General features: G+C 40.9%; 1 long non-coding RNA gene across 2 annotated transcripts in view; it reads left to right on the forward strand.

The window, feature by feature from the left end:
• The first annotated feature begins 569 nt into the window (after positions 1-569).
• The window catches only part of LOC102160652 (uncharacterized), a 282,960-nt gene continuing 263,760 nt past the window's right edge, over positions 570-19,769 (forward strand). For both annotated transcript variants that reach the window (XR_014810675.1, XR_014810677.1), the window contains exon 1: positions 570-699. This is a non-coding gene — a long non-coding RNA (uncharacterized LOC102160652). The remainder of the gene's footprint in view (positions 700-19,769) is intronic.

Below are 19,769 nucleotides of genomic sequence, written 5' to 3' on the forward strand. Positions count from 1 at the left end.
TAGCCTTTGATGTGAAACTCTTGGATAATGTTTCCTTTGGCCATTTATGTAGCAACAAGGAACTTGAAACCAGCATGTCCTGGGCCCCATTCCTGCTGGAGCGTGAAAGCCTCTGAATGGTTTCAAGGTCTTTTGGCCCCGTTTTCTTGGTTTGTTCTCAAGAGTGGGTCCCTGTCCTCCTTCTCATGAAACGAAATATATGTCATTTATCAAGTCTGCTCTAGTTGACTAATTTCTTTTACACCATGATTTTGCTACCCACCCTCCCAAGTCAGACCCCAACAAGGATCCTCCTGCCTAAAGTCGTTTGAGCCAACAGACTGAGACTAAGTTCCATTAGTCTCAGAAGCAAAGGAAAACTTTATTCTTTGATCAGAGAACACAGAGTTTCCAGCGTGGGCTCTAGAATGCACGCTTTCAGGGACAAGCCGTGGGCGGGGTTGCTTTATAGGGATTCGTTGGCGGGGAGGGATGGCGTTCTCGCAGGAGGTGGAGGCGCAGCTCACGCTCCAGACCCGAGGCGCCGCCTCTCTGCGCATGCGCATGCGCATGCCCACCACCACCATCTTGAATTGCGTCCGCTGTAACTGTTTCTGCCCGGAACCCTTGCCTGAAGGGCTGGTGTAAGGTCTCTGGGAGTGGCACTCTATGAGCTGTGAGCAAGAGAAACCAGACTGAGCACGGAGGAAAAGGAAAAAGGTTAGAGTTTACTTTATGACCCCGGCTATTTTTATTTCCTGGGAATAGTTAATGGGCTTTGCTGGTGACAAATCCCTCTTCTGGCTTTTGTGGCTTTTGTTTTGCTCCTCACTCTTGAGGGGTGCAGGTCTGCCATCTGTAACTGCTTTTTGCTGATTTGGGGTGTCATCGTAACCCTGGGTGGAGGAGCAGGACTTCTCCCCAGCTGCTTCTAGATTGTCCCCAGGCTTTAGGCTTGACTGTGTCCCTGAGGGGCCACTATTCTCTTGGAGGCAGAGGACACCAGATGGTTTAAAATAGCAAGAAAATAGTAGTAGACTCTATCTTTTCACCTAGATTCTGTCATTTTTCCTGGGGACCCCAGGAAGCTTTGCTGGTGACCGTTTCCCTAGTCTGTTTTTCAGAAATGTGCAGCTGAGTTCATTTTTTATATTCTGAGTAGGATAGAAAATGTACCAATCCAGGCATCCCTAAGCTACAAAGACTAGAGACCCTCTCCAATCCTTACCCCTTCTGGAGCCAAACATGGGAATTCCAGGACACTGGGAAGAACTGTCTCTTTCCAATTCGTGGCAGATACATCTAGTTTTTAAACGTAGGACTTTTGCTTAAGTCCTCTTGGTTGATAACCTAGAATAAAAACTCTCAGCATTCCCATGGGATAGGCGATAGTAGTGAACATGAACCCATAATGCTTTGTTAGTTTGCCAGAGCTTGGCAAACCCAAGGGAAGGGTCTGTTAAACAGCTGGGATCCTAGGCTCAATTTCCCAAGTTAGGTTCATTCATAAACAACACAAGTCTCATGTAAAAGTGAATAAATTCCAGGTGCCACTTGTTAATACAATTAGCTCATGCTCCCTAGTGGCCCTGAGGGAGGTGTAATGCCCCATACACTCTCAGAGCCTGCAGCTATGTCCGCTCCCAGCCCCTAATTGTGTGTGCTCAAAGAAATGCCAAGAGGAGGTGGGGACAGGAGTTTGTCAGGCAAAGGCCGGAGACCAGGGGCATGTGTGTGTGGAGAGAGTTGTTCATCTGTCCCATGTCTAGTCTTTTAAATTTAGATCTGACACACTAGTTCCAGAAGGGAAGCCTGTTTGTAACATAAAGAGCTTCTCCCATGGGCCAAGGGGAGAATTCTAAAACATTCCACTGCTCACCAGCAGTATGCCCTTGAAAAAAATCACTTGGCCCTTCTGAACCCTCCATTTCCTCGCCTAGAAAATAGGGTGATAAAATACCTACCTCACACACTTGTCATAAGAGTAGGACCCAAAAAAATGTGTGTAAAGTGCTTAATAGTTCCCATTGTAAGACCTCAGAAAAATGGTAGTACTAATAAAAATGAATAAATATGTCAGTATTCACTAGAGCTGTAGTCCCAAAGAAGTTATAAATCTCACAGTCCCTTGGCCTTGTTGTAACACATCATGGCTTTGGGTTCCTATGCAGAAGCCAGGCAGGAGGACACCTGCATTAAGGTGGCCTTAAATAGTAGGATTGGAATCAGGAATCTTGGTGAGTGCTGAGAGGTTGGAAGGATAATGACCATTTAAAATCACATGTGCTTATGTGTTTTTATACAAAATGAAATCTTTTGTTGTTGTTCTAATTCTTTGAAAAATGCTATTGATAATTTGATAGGGATTGCATTGAATCTGTAAATTGCCTTGCGCAGTATAGTCATTTTGATTGATTCAGAGTGACAATATTGAGTCTCCCAACCCAAGAACATGGCATATCATGGCATCTCTTTTTGTCATCTTCAATTTCTTTCATTAGTAGTTTTCAGAGTACAGTCTTTTGCTTTCTTGGTAGGTTTATTCCTAGGTATTTTATTCTTTTTGATGTGATGGTAAATGAGATCGTTTCCTTAATTTCTCTTTCTGGTCTTTCATAATTAGTGTATATAATAAATGCAAGAGATTTCTGTGTATTAATTTTGTATCCTTTGACTTGACTGAATTTCATTTATCAGCTCTAGCAGTTTTCCATTAACATCTAGGATTTTTTTATGTATAATATGTCATTTGCAAACAGTGACAGTTTTATTTTTTTCTTTTCCAATTTAAATTCCTTTTATTTCTTTTTCTTCTCTGATTGCCTTGGCTAGGACTTGCAAAACTATGTTGAATAAAAGTGACAAGAGTGGACATCATTTTCTTGTCCCTGATCTTAAAGAAAATGCTTTCAGCTTTTTGCCATGGAATATGATGTTGGCTGTGGGTTTGTCATATATGGCCTTTATTATATTGAAGTATGTTCCCTCTTTGTCCACTTTCTGGAGAGTTTTTATCATAAATGGATGTTGAATTTTATCAGAAGCTTTTTCTTCATCTATTGAGGTGATCATATGGTTTTCATTCTTTAATTTGTTAATGAGGTGTATCACATTGATTGATTTGCAAATATTGAAAAATCCTTGCCTCCCTGGGATAAATCCCACTTGACCATGCTAAAATTTGTGTGGAAACACGAAAGACCCCAAATAGCCAAAGCAATCTTGAGAAAGAAAAAATGGAGCTGGGGGAATAAGGTTCCCTGACCTCAGATTATACTACAAATCTACAGTCATCAAAACAGGATGGTACTGGCATAAAAACAGATATATAGATCAATGGAACAGGATAGAAAACCCAGAAATAAACCCACACACCTATAATCAATTACTCTGCAACAAAGAAGGCAAGAATATACAATATACAATGGAGAAAAATCTCTTCAATAAGTGGTTCTGAGAAAACCAGACAGCTACATCTTAAAGAATGAAAATGAAACATTCTCTAACACCATACACAAAAATAAATTCAAAATAGATTAAAGACCTAAATGTAAGACTGAATACTATAAAACTCCTAGAGTAAAACATAGGCAGAACACTCTGACATTAAATTGCAACAATATCTTTTTTGATCCACCTCCTAGAGTACTGGAAATAAAAACAAACATATGTGGAAAGGAAAGCATAAACAAAACAAAGAGATAATCTACGGAATGGGAGAAAGTATTTGCAAATGATGCAACCAACAAGGGATTAATCTCCAAAATATACAAACAGCTCATACAGCTCAATATCAGAAAAGCAAACAACCCAATCAAAAAATGGGCGGAAGACCTAAATAGACATTTCTCCAAAGAAGAAATAAAGATAGACAAAAAATGTGTGAAAAGATGCTCAACATTGCTAATTATTAGAGAAATGCAAATCAAAACTACAATGAGGCTATCACCTCACATCAGTCAGAATGGCCATCATCAAAAGGTTGACAAATAACAAATGGTGGAGAGGGTATGGAGAATAAGGAACCCTCATACATTGTTGGTGGGAATGTAAGCTGGTATAGCCAGTATAGAGAAAAGTATGAAGATTCCTTAAAAAACTAAAGCTAGAACTGCTATGATCCAGCAATTCCACACCTGGGCATCTTTATCCAGACAAAACATAATATGAAAAGATACACGCATCCCAGAGTTCATTGCACCACTATATACAACAGCCAAAGACATGGTAGCAACCTGAGTGTCCATCAATAGATGAATGCATAAAGAAGACACACACACACACACACACACACACACACACACACACACACACACACACACACACAAAATGGAATGTTACTCAGCTGTAGGAAAGAATGAAATAATGCCATTTGCAGCAACATAGATGGACCTAAAGATTATTCTAAGTGAAGTCAGTCAGACAGAGGACAAATATCATATGATATTGCTTATATGTGGAATCTTTAAAAATGCTCCAAATGAACTTATTTAAAAACAAATAGACCACAGATAGAGAAAACAAACTTATGGTTACCAAAGGGGAAAGCTAAAGGGGAGGGATAAAGTAGGAGTTTGGGATTAACATATACACATTACTACATATGAAATAGATAACCAACAAAGATCTACTGTATATAGCACAGAGAACTATACTCAGTGTTTTGCAATAACCTGTATGGGAAAAGAATCTGAAAAAAATAGATATGTATGTATTAAAACTGAATCGCTTTGCTGTACACCTGAAACTTAACACAACATTGTACATAAACAATGCTTCAATAAAAAAATAAAATGAAATCACATGCTTATGCCATGTCAGTTTTGCTGAGTTACTGAGATCCAGAGATTTCTTAACACAGAGAGTATTGTCCTGGCTCCTGTTTATTTAAAAGAACAGGTAGCAAGAAGGGGCACAGGGGTAAGGGAAGGCAATGTTAACTTAGAAGGAGGTTTTCCACCTTGTGCTCAATAAATGTTAACTATGTTGATATAATTATTCTGTTTTATATATATATATAAAACAATAGAAAATAATAAAACATTACTATATTATTGTTGTCCTCTAACTCAAGAAACATGGTGGCTTTTTTGCCTGGGGGGGAAATCACTTGCCTGGTTGAATATTTAAATTGAAGCCCAGTAGAGAATCTCAGAAAAGAGATGGTAACCCCTCTGCAAGAGTCACGTTCTGAAAGAACTCCTTTCCCCAACACTACAAAGTATGACTCTGCAAGTTTGGCCCATTCTGAGGATCTCTGGCCCAGATGTTAGAAGCAGGACCCCTTTCCCAAGCAGGGGCCTCCACCCAGTCAGCTAAGCCTGACAGACCGCAGAGAGCAAACCTGAAAAATGCTCAGAACGCATTCTTCTGCTGCTTGTTCATTCTGTTTCTTTCCCACATGAAACTGTTATTCTTAAAGCTGGTTACAAGGCTTGCCCACGAGAAGAACTGATAACCTTAAAAAACCTAGGGAAAATAAAACTACCCTGGAAACTCAATCCCAAGGGCTCAGCTTGGGGCGTGATGACCTAGGATTCTGATTTGGCTTTTTTTTTTTTTTCTTTTCTTTCTCAAAGATAACAAATAAATTAATCCACAAAGCCACATCCATATTAGAAACACTTGTCTTTTTTTTTTTTTTTTCCGCTTATGCTCAGCGATATCAAGGGCTTTGTAATAAATAACCTTGTCAGGAATTCTTTTCAGGAAACTCAACCACAATTTTAGTCTTGTCTATTCAACACATTGTTCAGAAATGTTTTGGTAACCTTTAAAGGCCTACTTTAGGAGAGAGGTTCCCAGACCCTTCAATTACATTTTTTCCTATTTTGAAGGTCATTAAGACTTTGGGAGATACGCTTTTTTGTGAGTTTGAGTCATGAGTCCGTGTCCTCAGCTGAGGTGGCACGAAGGTTCCCCACTTATAAAGATCTAAGCTTTGGAGCTTGGTTCTAAAGAGCCACCAAACTGTGCTGTGCTGGGCCCTCCTGGGTTGGGAAGGAGAGCCTGGGGGTATTGAACACAGCTGCCAGCTAGGGAGGGCTCAGTGGTGCGTGGGGCTCCCATCTGTCGTGCTGGATGCCCAGGTGTGAATAGACCTAAAGCAGTAAGCGAGATCTGTTCCATGGGAAGAATATGAAAACCCTGAAATAGGGAGTTGGTCTTCTCCCTCCACCAAAACCTGGTTGTAAAAGGGACTCGAGCAGATACCTGTACACCTATGTTAACAGCAGTATTTTTCACAATAAAGACAGAAGCAATCCAAGTGTCCTTGAATAGATAAAATACATTATATACATGCAGTGGAATATTATTCAGCCTTAGGAAGGATGTTCTGACACACGCTATAACAAGGATGAACCCTCAAGACATTGTGCTAAGTGAAACAAGCCAGACATAATTCCAGCTTAGAGGAGGTACATGAATAGTCAAATCCATGAAGATGGAAAGTAAAATAGTGTTGCTGGTGGTGGGGACGGAGGAAACAGTTACTGTTTAATGGGTTCAGAGTTTCAGTTGGAAAGGATGAAAGAGTTCTGGAGCTGGACGATGGTATTGGTCGCACAGGAATGAATGTATTTATTGTCATAAAACTATAAACTTAAACATGATTACCGTGGTGCATTTTATGTTATGTATATTTTACCCCAATTTCTAAAACCAAACTCATAGGAAGGTCTGATAAATTCATATACACTAGTTATATGGCTGAGAAGTCTTAGAGTATTGCCTCTCAGGACACTTGCATTTTTGCTGGAGAAAGAAGCCTTAAATCAAACCTCTTTATCCCAGCTGGTACAGGGGGACCTACAAGGGAATGAAAAATAGAGCATTGCTTCTTGGCCATCCTGTCTCTGGCACATACCTGGGTTTCCTCCCTCAGGAGGAGTAGAACTCATTAAATATCAGGCATGTCTGTGCTGACATGAAACATCCTATGCTGACTCTTCTCCAATTATAATAGGCTATTTTCCATGTTTAACTGTTGTTTGATTTCAGTTTCTTTTAGTGAATCCAAGCTATTCTTCTTTCTTGTAATCAAGAGTGAATTTGCACTGAATGGTCCCCTTTGCCACCCACCTAATCCTAAAGTGGCTAAAACCATGCTGTTTGTGCCCAGAGCTACAAAATACTCAGTTTCTAAGAACTGTTTTTCAAAAGGACAGTTACTTCTTCCAGTGCTGATGGTTGAAAATATACATCTAAACAGAAAAGACAGATTTAGGCAGAGATTATATGATAAATTTTTAAGCGTTAAAGGGGACCTTTGAGATTATTCAGTCTAATGCCCTCATTTCACGGATGTAGAAAATGAGTTCCCCTCCTCCCCCCAAAAAGATAATCTCCACACGGTAGACTTTTCAACTCACATCTTGGGACTTCAGTCTGTTGCTTGTTCTCCCCTGCCTCCTGGGACAGAATTTTAGAAAAACTGTTATACTGAATCCCCCGTCTTACTTGACAGAAGTGAAATGCAGTCACTGATTTCAAATGTTTCCATAAGGGTTCATGAATGTCTTTTAATAGAGCACATTAGCCCATTAGTACCTTCTAGACACATCACTCAGCTTACCAGGTTAGCTTGCAGGAAGCAGGGTTTGAAGAGCAAGGGGTCTGAGACAAGAACAGTCTTTCTTGTGCAGAGCAGTAGAATTGAGAGAAGATGCTGGGGGCCATGGTGTGGTGAGGGTAAGGGATAGCATGTTTGAAGACCTGGGCACTAGAAATGCAGATTTTACTTACTATTCTAAGCAACAGTTTGATCTGACCCCATGCCTACCTTTCACAGAACTCAGTTTTATCCATAGAACAGGGTCCTTCGTTGGAAAGGAAGAGTTGTGTTTGAGGACAGGAGTCCTTGAATCTGGTCTCACAGTCATTTTGGAGAATTGGTTAAAAACTGCCCCATTTCCTCTGGATTCAAATAGGGCCTGGAAATCTACATTTGTGGTTTATCTTATTTTAAATGTGAGTTTAAACCTACTTTTGTGAATTTTAGTTACTTTCAAAATTATATGCAATAGATTCAAAACTCAAAAGCCAAAAAAAAAAAAAAAATGAGATGTTTGTATACTGGAATGCTTGCTTCCTTATAATGCCCTACCCTCATGCTCTCGCCTCTTTCCAGAAGCAGACCTGATAATCTGTTTCTTGGTATCTTTACAAAGATGTTATCAGTGCTGTTAATGTGTAGTTCAAGTGATCGTGGTGCAGCTGGCTTAAAGACAGGCATTTGGGGTGCCCGCTCTAGAGCTTCCCTATCCTGCAGATGAGGGAATAAAAGCTTAGAGACATTAAAACATCTCTTCATGGAGTGTTTTGGAACTGACAGCAGTGCTGATATACAGGGCTCCTGGATCTGTGCTGGGCATGTCTTAAGGCCTATCTGTGCTTGCTGTTGTCATTGTCTTGCTGAAGGCCACTGCTTTCTGGGGCTGAAGGACTATGGTGTGTCCACCCCCAAAATCTCTCTCCTCTTCTGCAGCTGGGAGAGCTGACTTGTACCCCTAGTGTGAACCTTACCAGGAAGGGTCTCCTGTGCTCAGAGGCAGACACCCAGCAGAGCTTTGGAACCACTAGATGAATGACTGTGGGACCCCCGGGTGCTGCCTCAGAAGAAAGCCTGGCAAGGTGTGCAAATGCATCTCCCCAGGTCCCTGGGAAAGTGAGAGCTCCTCCATGGGCACTGCCTCCTTCCCTCATCTCTGTGTCTTTGGCGGCCTCAACAATTTAAACATGGGAATTTTTTTCCCAGAGTTGACTGATTTCATATCTGAAAAATCTTCCCTGAAAAGGAGATGGAAATTCTAGAGAGTAAAGAGCCTTCATTCCTGATATTTGAGTCAGTAATGGCCTTAAGGATCTTCTAGCAATGGTCCCAGAAACTCTTCGTTTCCACATTCTCCTGCCCTTAGCTAATAAATAACACAGTGAAGCTTCACCAGGGGTCTGTTTTTGGACAAATTATCTTTTCAGCACTTGGATCAGTTTACTTCATAGCTTGGTTGTTTCCTGTTTCTTAGCATCCAATTGGCTTGCCTTGGAGCTGGCCATGAGTGTGGGCTTTGTGTGCAAGCATATGAAGATTTCCTTTGCATTACTTAAAATCCAACATTCCTTGCTCTAGAGCTCTCATGGGGTAGCCCCATGCAGTGGGAGGGGCCGCAGTCCAGGCACCTGGGTTCTGGTCCCAGCTGTGTGCTGACTCCACACCCTCGGGGCCGTGGGACTCCTCGTCTGCACATGCTGGTGCCTCTCGTACGTGCGGTTTCTTCGCACTGCATTGTTCCATTTCAGTCTCAACACTACCTGAGAGGGAGGCACATGAGTCCCATTTTGTTGATGGCAATGAGATTCGAGAAGAACTCGGGAGCAGCAGTAGATGAAACAGAGTTCCAGGCATTGGGGTAGAGGATTGGGAGAGGTCACGGGACCCCAACCCCCAGCCTCTGCCCTGTCACACTTCTCTATCACCACATACCCCTACTCAACTCCTCCTCCAACTCCAGATCAGATCACTCATTTGTTATTGTTCCCACTCTGCTCACTGACTCTTACCCCCACTCCCAAAACCCATCCCTGGTTTCCTTGACTTCCCCTTTCTTCTGTCATTTATTTATACTTTCAGCAGGATGATTGCCTTATGCTCAGGCACTATTACTAGATACTGGGAATACCTAGTCAGTGAGAAGTGTTGGTTATCTGGAGTTCACAGTCTGTTGTGAGAGACAGGGATAAATACATCACTATAATATAGGTGCTGTGCCAGGAAGAAGAGAAGTTACAATGGGAAGGCAGAGGGGAAAAGTGATAAATTTTTATTTGAGCAGAAGCTAGGGTGAGTTCGGGGGGACATTTCATAAAGAAGGTAACATTTGAGTTTTTTTAATACCTCCCTGTTTTCAAAAATATTCTAGATGGATGAATACCATGTAGGGATCAGAGAAGGAGAACATTATGATTTATCATGTAGCTTACTACGTATCAGGCATTTTTTACTTGCCTAGTTGCACAGAGGTCGGAGATTCAGAAGAATATCCAAAGTCCAGAATCTTACTTAAGCTCATACTTACTTAACCTTGACTCTCTCAAGGGTAGTAACTTGTAGAAGAAAAAAGAGCACAAATACAAGCAAGAAAAGAAAACCCAAGGTACATGGAATCAACCCCAAGGGGAAAATACCTGTTTAACAAGCAGGGGTAGATCCTAAGTTTGCATAAGCCAAGAACGCGGGTACTAGCAGAACCTTGAAGACCGATTCAGAAAGGGAGGGAAAAGTGACCAAGAACTAATGGCAACAAATGGAAGTGATGACCGCATTCTTACCTGTGAAATGGACCTTGCAAGGAGGTGGATGGGTTGCATTCTAGAAGGGGGCTCTTGAAGATAAACGCAGGTTCAATGTCCACTTCTTTGCTCTGTGATGTTAAGGTCCTGATTTCTAGTGTACCAGGCTGGCAAGTGGACTGAAGCTGCTCTGCTGGAATCCAGGAGGAGTAATGAATGGTCAGGAAGAGGGAACCTACTACAGGGCAAGACCTAATCATACAACTCTTATCCCAGGGTTCAGGATAGGGATGCATTGGTGGAAAGACATCCCCATGGACATGGAAGAACACAAATCCTTCCATGGGTGGCAACACTAGACGAGTAGAACTCTGCCCGCTAAAGATAGAACCTTTCACCTCATAAATTCCCAGGACCTCCACATGCCAGGTGCTGCAGTGGGCTCTGGTGTAGCACCATGAACAGGACTTGGCCTGCTTTCAAGAAGCTTGTGGTTTGACTGATACTTTCTGGACCTGCTTGCATATTGTCCCATCAAATGACATTAATGGAAAAGGGATGAGAACTTACTAGTTAAATTACAGAGTTTATATTCATTGTATATTATAAGAATCCTTGCATTTGGCCCAGTGGGACTGTTAGAATAGACAAAGTCAAGAGTGATAGTAAGAATGAGTCTGGAATTGGACAGGTAGGCTTCAAGTTCTGGCTCTTCCATTTATGTGTGACTTGAGGCAAGATGATTATCTCCTGCATTTCATGTTCCTTTCCTATAAAACTGAGGACAGAGTAATGTATAGTTTACAGTACTATGAGGACTTACAAGTATGCACCCAATGAAGTAGGAGAAAATATCTGTAATATCTGTAACAGACAGATTATCAGTATTCAGTACATATAAAGAGATCCTAGAAATCAATAAGAAAAAGACAAGCTGATAGAAAACTATTGAAGAATAAACATATTCTTCAAAAGAATAATAATAAAAGAATAAACATCGACTAGTACAGTTAGCATATGAAAAGATCCTCATTCTTACTAGTAATAATGGCAGTGCAGATTCACAATGATGGGATGCCATCAGTATTGGTTAGATATACTTTTATGTAGCTCTACTATAAGATAAACTACACTTGCTCCTTTCCACATGCCAGAAAGAGGAAAAACAATGTGTTTTTAAACATAATGCTGGAGTTCCTGTTGTGGCTCAGTGGTAACAAACCCAACTAGTATCCATCAGGACAAGGGTTTGACCCCTGGCCTTGCTCAGTGGGTTAAGGATCTGGCATTGCCGTAAGCTTTGATGTAAGTCGCAGACACGGCTTTGATTCTGCATTGCTGTGGCTGTGGTGTAGGCCGGCAGCTGCAGCTCTGATTAGACCCCTAGGCTGGGAACTTCCAAATGCCATGGGTGTGGCCCTAAAATTAAATAAACAAACAATGTTAAGTGAAGAAAGCTTATTGCAGAATAATACACAAAGCATGTAGTGTAGGTTAAACCCCACACACATATATATGCCCTAACGCACATGTATTCTTCGAAACATCTAGAAAAAGACTGAGAAAGCTCACACGGAATGTTTATCAGTGGCTTCCTCAGGGGAGGGGTCTTCCAAGAGAGTTAGAGGTTGACAGAGGGCCCTAGCTCTGTTAGGAAAGTTTCAACTACTTATAAAAATGTGTTCAGGGTGTTCCCATCATGGCTCAGCAGTATTGAACCCGACTAGTATCCCATGAGGAAGTGGGTTTGATCCATGGCCTCGCTCAGTAGGTTAAGGATCCGGCATTGCCATGAGCTGTGGTGTAGGTCTCAGACGAGGCTTGGATCTGGCATTGCTGTAGCTGGGATGTAGGTGGCAGCTATAGCTCTGATTCGACCCCTAGCCTGGGAACTTCCACAGCCATGGTACAGCCCTAAAAAGACCAAAAAATAAAATAAAATAAAATAAAAAAGAGTATGTTCATGTATTAGTTTAAATGGGTAATTTATATATCTAGTCACTTATGATGGAGCATGATAATGTGAGAAAAAAGAATGTATACATGTATGTGTGACTGGGTCACTTTGCTGTGCAGTGGAGAGTTGATAGAACACTAAACCAGCTATAATGGAAAAAAATAAAAATCATAAAAAAATTTTTTAAATGAAATAAATGGGTACTTGGAGTGAATAAAAATTTAGCATATATATATATATATATATATATATATATATAGAAATTTATCTCAGCATGGGGTATGGTTAACATTTCCAGCTCTGAACCTAGACTGGCTCATGCAAAACTTGGCTCCACCATTTACTCCTTCTTAGTTGAGTCATCTAACTTCTGCCTTAACTCCCTCATTCTTGATACAAGCATAATCATAGTACTTATCAAGGGCCGTTGCTGTGCAGATAGATGAAACAATACATGTGAATAATTTAGTGCCTGGCATGTAGAAAGGGCTCGGTAATGTAGCTTTTACTATCATTATCGTCCTTCCTACAATGAGTCAGCAAAAATCATCCCTTGTGAGAATTGGGAAGGTCCACATTTAGCCAAATACCATTTTACAGATAAGGAAACTAAGACCAGAGAGGTTCAATGGTTTGTCCAAGTGACACAGTTAGTAAGCTTTACACTCCTAGTTTGGATTCTGGTTCCTAAGACTTAGTGCTTGAAATATGCAAAATTAAATTCTGCAAAGTATAAAAATACTCAGACTCGGCTTCATTTCTATGACTGTAAAATGTTAATGTTTCTTTCTTTACACACATGTCACCAGACTTCCTTAGGAAAAGTACAACTCCCATAAAACCTAACTCATGGCATGAATATTTTGCTTGAGGGCAGAGGCAAAATACATCCTGGTTAAGGTGATTCTCTTATTCTCAATCAATGTTCCAAAGAAATAAATCACTAACAATTAATGTTCATATTTCAAAATAGTCTCACATTATTTCATTTGATCCGTAAGACTCAGTGAGACAGTTATTGTTATTATCCCCAGATACAGAGGGGGAAACTGAAACTCAGAGTTTAAGTGTTTTGCTTAAGAGTTTCAGAGAGTATTTAATGTTCTACTAAATTAAAGGAGGCAACATTAAAATTAATTTTTAGAAAATAGGCAGTGAAAAAGGTTTAAAATATTGGTTTTGTTGCTTTTGCAGAGTTGGGATAGAGACATGTTAAAATATCCTCTATGAGAAAGTATATTTATGTAGATATACTCTAATAGAACCATTTTCAAATATCTTACCTTAGTAACACAATTTGCATACTGTTGTCTGTTTAAGAAAATATAGTTACCATTCCTATGGAAAAAAATGTTTTCATACAAGATTCATTAAAGGTCAAAAATATTATGAAACAGTGATCATAATTTCTATTATACTTTTAGTTTTGGGTGGCAAATTATGAGTAGATAAAAAGAGTCAAGTAATCTTTCTTTTTAAGAAAAGTTTCAAAATCTCATCTACACATGCCATGAACTGTATACCTGCCTGCCCCACCTCAAGGGGTGCCAACTGTCAATAGGTTCTGGAAGTAGCTAGAGATGACGTGGAAATATTAAAGAAAAACACTTCTTTCCATGGGAGTCAGTGCTCATTGCCTCCAGAAAGATGCCTCTGGGAACGAAGATCCTCAGCTCACAAACACAAGGCATGTGTCTGCAGAGATTTGTTGGTTGATCCTACTCCATCCGGTCAGAACCACTGTCCATCTAAAAGTTGATGTGAATAGTCAGCTGCTTAACACTCTAACCCACAAGGTTAATCAAGGGAAGCTTAGGACACTGGGAAAAGTATATCCAAGGAGACATGAACTATGGGTATAAATGAGAAGAAGAAGGGGCCCAGAAAACAGAGAAACTTCTGAGTACCAAGTTCCTTTGTCTTGAAGAAAAAGGGCTGCCTTGTGCTTCCCTGAAGTAAGACCTGGGCCTGAAAGAGAGTCCTCTGCAAAGAGGAAAACACTAAAACACTATCTTCAGAGAAAGACAGTTGTACAGCCCAGAAACATTTTAATGAACTTCTGCCTTTGGGCACTGACAGGTGGTAAAGCGTAAAACACAAACAGTACAACAAAGAAATGCAAATGGGCCTGTTGGCTCACTGGAGCCCACCCAGGAAGCATTCCCACCCAGCCTGCTACTTTGAAGGTGATGGATGGAACATGGGCTCCTCAGCCTAACCAGACTCCCACTGTCTCATGGACCACTCTGGGTGATGGAGTTCTTATAGTAGCATCTGAGCATCTCGTTTTTATGGTACAGACCTACCATCTTTTATATGCAGGACAGTGTTAGTAGCATATTTTTCTTTCCCAGTTTCTGAGTGTCTAGCATTGTTGAGTGCACTCCTCAATACACGGGATTTACGTCCAACATCTCTCCCCTAACTTCAGAGCATAGTATTGATAGCAGCCAGGGGATGTCAGAGAATATCTTTCTCTATGTCAAGAGATTTTTTTTTAAAAAAAACCTCCACTCTAAGAAATAACTCAGATAAATTTGTAATCATGACCACCAAGTGCCACCAACAGGAGTTAATATTTTATTTTGTTTTATTTTATTTTATTTTTTTGGTCTTTTGTCTTTTTGGGGCCTCACCTGTGTCATATGTAGGTTCCAAGGCTAGGGATCTAATCAGAGCTACAGCTGCCGGCCTACACCACAGCCACAGCAATGCCAGATCCGAGCCAATTCTGTGACCTCCGCCACAGCTCACAGCAACACTGGATCCTTAACCCACTGAGTGAGGCCAGGGGTCAAACCCTCAACCTCATGATTCCTAGTCAGATTTGTTTCCACTGTGCCACAACAGGAACTCCAGGAATTAATATTTTAAAAGCTTGTTTCTGAAGTGAATTCTCTTTGGTGTTGGTGAAGAACTCATACATTGATTGTCATGTATCAGACCCTAATATCAAGATAATGTCTGTCATCAGAGTAGCCATCACAGATACACTGCTAAGAAATCAAAGGAAAGAATATAGTAATAATAGCTTTGAGGGAAAATTGTGCTTGTAAGTCTCAATTCCACAAGGAGTTCCCGTTTTGGCTCAGTGGTAACAAACCCAAGTAGTATCCATGAGGATGCCAGTTTGATCCATGACCCGTCAGTGGGTTAAGGATTTGCATTGCCCTGAGCTGTGGTGTAGGTCGCAGATGTGGCTTGGATCCTGTGTTGCTGTGGCTGTGGCATAGGCTGGCAGCTGTAGCTACATTTTTTTTTTTTTTTTTTTTGTCTTTTTGCCTTTTCTGGGGCCGCTCCTGCGGCATATGGAGGTTCCCAGGATAGGGGTCTAATCGGAGCTGTACCCGCCAGCCTATGCCAGAGCCACAGCAATGCAGGATCCCAGCCATGTCTGTGACCTACACCACAGCTCACGGCAATGCCAGATCCTTATTTTAACCCACTGAGCAAGGCCAGGGATCGAACCCGAAACCTCATGGTTCCTAGTCAGATTCATTAACCACTGAGCCACGTCAGGAACTCCTGTAGCTACAATTTGACCCCTGGCCAGGGAACTTCCATGCGCTGCACATGCAGCCCGAAAAAGCAAGCAAACAAACAAAACTCAATTCCACAAGGAAATAGGAAATACAGTGTTAGCAGAAAGCCTACCATATTAGCTGTGAAAGTTACTGAAACTGAAAAGCAAGTCAGATGGCAAGGTCTGCTGTTGGTGGCAGGTAGACTCTGTTATAAATATAACTAATATGGGGTGAAGGAGAGGAATGTGAGGGAAGCCTCCAGCTGCTAACATGTGGTGTGGGACTAATTCAGTACACCCTGAGTTTCAGATATCTGGAACTGGAGTAATGAGAAAGAGAAAAAGAAAGGAGGGAGGGAGGAAGAAATGAGACATTGCCTCCATATACTTCATTGCAGCCCTTCTGTCCAGGAGTCCACGGAAACTCCTCAGAGTGAAGCAATAAAACCATGAGCTGTTCTCAGCTGCAGAGCAACTGGTCTGATGGGAAGGACAAGTAGGGGGCCCAAGGTGGTGCCTAGATAGAGGGAATGAATCCTCCTAGACACTATTCTTGACCTTTGCCAAAGAGGAAGATAGAGCATGTGCTGGTCATTCAGATATACTTGAACAAGGAACAGGGCCTTGAACATGGTACAGGGAAAGGGCTTCTTTTTAAATTGCTGATGTTTTGAAATTGGGGAGGAACTAGAGATCCTGAAAACAGGAATGTGCAATGACAGAGTCAATTGTCAGGATTAAGAAAACACATATTGGCAGCACAATTGTTTCTTTTGGTCGAGGGTTTGAATACCTTGTTCCAGCATTAACGTTTCATGAAAAAGGAAGGACTGCTACGTTATCACGATCCCAGGTTTCAGAGTCAGCATGGCCACTAACATCACTAAGGCCTGAGATAAGACACAGTGTGCAGGACACGGGCTGTGGTGCCTCATCTGTGAACACAGGGTTGGGTGAGGGCCTTTCTGATGTTCATTTCACCTCAAAGAACCAGTGATTCTATGATTCATTTCTACCCAATTCTAGAAATAGAAGTATCTAGGTTAAGGATAAAACATTTAAAATGTGGTAAAGTTTTTAAAATGATCTCTGATAGTAGTGCTAATCTCCTGAACACTTGGATTCATGCTACTTAATTTTTTTTTAATAGCAGTAGTTTTGTCTGCTGTTGCCTAGTTAATTGTCTTTCCTTTGGAGAAATTCATTTTTTAACAAGAAACAAAAGAACTAACAAAAAGTAAAGAAATACAAATTTCTATTGATATTCCAACTTATGACTAAAATAAAGATGAAGTTTCAACTACTTTTTCCAAACTTAATTTACTTTCTTTGTCTAAATGGGAATAGCACAGTCAGGTGGAATGATTTTTTTTTTAAATTTTTTTCCCCATTTTTGTGGATGAAATAATTTGAACATTTAAAATATTCTTTAAAATCTCTTATACATATCTGATGACAGAAGGAAGTCTAAATGCTTAATGGAAACAATTTGATGACCAGTGGTCCCCTGCTGCCTTGGACATGAGCCATCTTCCAATAAGTCACTATATTTCTACTGGACACAGCTCTCAAGATAGAAGAGTCCAGCCATTGTAGGATGTTCTAAGGAAGCTGAACCCTCATTCATCCTTGAGGGGCTTCCCTAGAGCGTTTATCCCTCATTCAGGCCCTTGATCTATAGCTTGGAGCTATCTGGTTTTTGACCTTATGGAAAAGGCCCTTGCATTTAGAGACATGGGCCAGATCTGGACCAGATGAAAAGGACAGTCTAGCTTGAAAGACTTGGTCCTTCCCATCCTGATCCGAGAAAAACCTCAGAATTCGTGAGAGCAGAGACCGCTGACGAGTGGTTTTACTTACACCATTCCACTTCTCTTACACAACAGAATAACTCCAGAATAATCTGTGACAAATCACTCACATAATGAAGTTGACTGCCCAGCAACACCAAACTCTGGCTCTCCAAGTGGCCAACACATTTTCATTTCACCTTTGTCTTTCACTATAAAACAACCAGAATGCAGAGCACTGCCACATACAGTTTAGGTCCCTGGACAGAGCTGCCGTGAACAGAAGTACCAATGTATTACCTTGAATCACACCCATGTATGGTGAAGGGTTGGGTGGAAGTGCACCTCAAACCCAGTTTTGCATCACAATTAGTTGGAGCTTTGGAAAACACAGGTTTCCAGGCTCCCCTCAACCCAGACATACCAGATCAATATCTATCTGGGGGGGATCTCAGAACAGCACTTTTGAAAATCCCCTTTTGAGCTCTGTATGCCACCTGCCCTACGCTAACTCTTGGGCTAGTGTTTGTGAGCCACTGAACCAGATTATTGTTCCCAGTATAACTTCCTAGAAAATAAATTGGTTTCATCTAGAAGTCTAGCCAAGGGAGTTCCCGTCATGGCTCAGTGGTTAACGAATCCGACTAGGAACCATGAGGTTGCAGGTTCTATCCCTGGCCTCACTCAGTGGGTTAAGGATCCGCGTTACCCTGAGCTGTGGTGTAGATTGCAGATGCGGCTGGGATCCTGCATTGCTGTGGCTCTGGCGTAGGCTGGTGGCTACAGCTCCAATTAGACCCCTAGCCTGGGAACCTCCATATACTGCGGGAGCAGCCCAAGAAATGGCAAAAAGACAAAAAAAAAAAAAAAAAAAAAAAATAGAAGTCTGGCCAAGCCCAAGAAATATTTCCAGGGAGAAGCTTTCTGTGGAAATTATTCATTTTAATTTGGCTGAAGTTATTACTGCTGCTTTTAGCCACACATGATTTCTCATTTGTAATTAGACTAGCAAAAATTAAAAGTTAAATCTATTTCTATTTTTAGGTTATTATATATTCTGGTTTATGGGGAAAATTTAGAACAGAAAATTTGAATTAATATTAGTCAAGTGGACTAATTAAAATGTCTATAACATTTTGGCTTTGGAGCTATACACCTAATGCTGTGTATATTTAAAATAGCTATGGTTAGCCCACTGCACTGGAATAAGTTTTCAGGAAAAAAATAACAGACACATTCCCCAGCTTGCAAAGTTTATATTGTTTCCTTTTGATAGAGAGAACAGTTCCAAATCTTACTCCTTTGCATAACATGATGGTGTCAACGACATTCCCAGTTCTTTCTGTACAACCAATGAGAAGTGTAGATAAGGGAGGTATGGGGGTTCATTTCTCTGGAATAATTTGCTGGCAGAGACTGTGTTCAAACCTTGTACTGAGCCAAAATATTTTCTAAGACTCTTCAGAGTGTAGTAAAAGTGTTTACTTGAATAAAAACATCAAAAGTTTAAAATCTATGTTTTTTGCTTACTTGCTTTAAGATATTTTACATACCACCTACTTGCCTAACTCAGGAATAATGAAACATAGCCATATCATTGCAAGACCTGAATACAATCTCTGCAGTTATTGAAATATCCATGAAAATTTGTAGAACATAACCACTGTACTGAGCAAAGAGAAGAGGAAGCACTACCTTGCATACAAGGCCAATTCCAGACTTAGAGGTTCGTTCATTCTCTCAAGTGCCCTTTATGTGCCAGACACCAAGGCTAGGGATTATAGTTTTACAGACTAACACATACTTCCCACAGCAAAGAAGCCCTGAGGAAGAATGACAGGTATTCAATGATTACAGTACTGTTGGATCATTCAAACACAGTGCAATCCATATGTAGAAGAAGAATTCATGAGTTGGACCTTGCAGAGAAGTTCTTTAGGTAAGGAAGGTTGAAGAACATCTTCCCCCCCCCTCCCAAATATTAAAAACACAGATATTGAGAGAGGAAATGTTATGCATGGGCAATAGTCAGTGGGTCTGGAATACAGGACTGTGAGATGTGCATCGCCTGAGGCTGCAGGTCCTAGCAGTGTTTGTGTTCTTAAGGGTCGTAGCTCATGTTCAGAATTTAGACATGATGCTTCAAGGGATTATGTAGCCTTTGAAGGATAAGATTTCTGATGGCAGAATTGAGGAAGGGATGAGACTGGAGGCATAGAGAGCAGGTAGA

Source organism: Sus scrofa, chromosome 1 (assembly GCF_054392235.1).
Source record: "Sus scrofa isolate SSC_HxYL_T2T_F1_AM1 chromosome 1, Sscrofa_HxYL_maternal_Yorkshire_Landrace_v2.0, whole genome shotgun sequence".
Lineage (NCBI taxonomy): Eukaryota > Metazoa > Chordata > Mammalia > Artiodactyla > Suidae > Sus > Sus scrofa.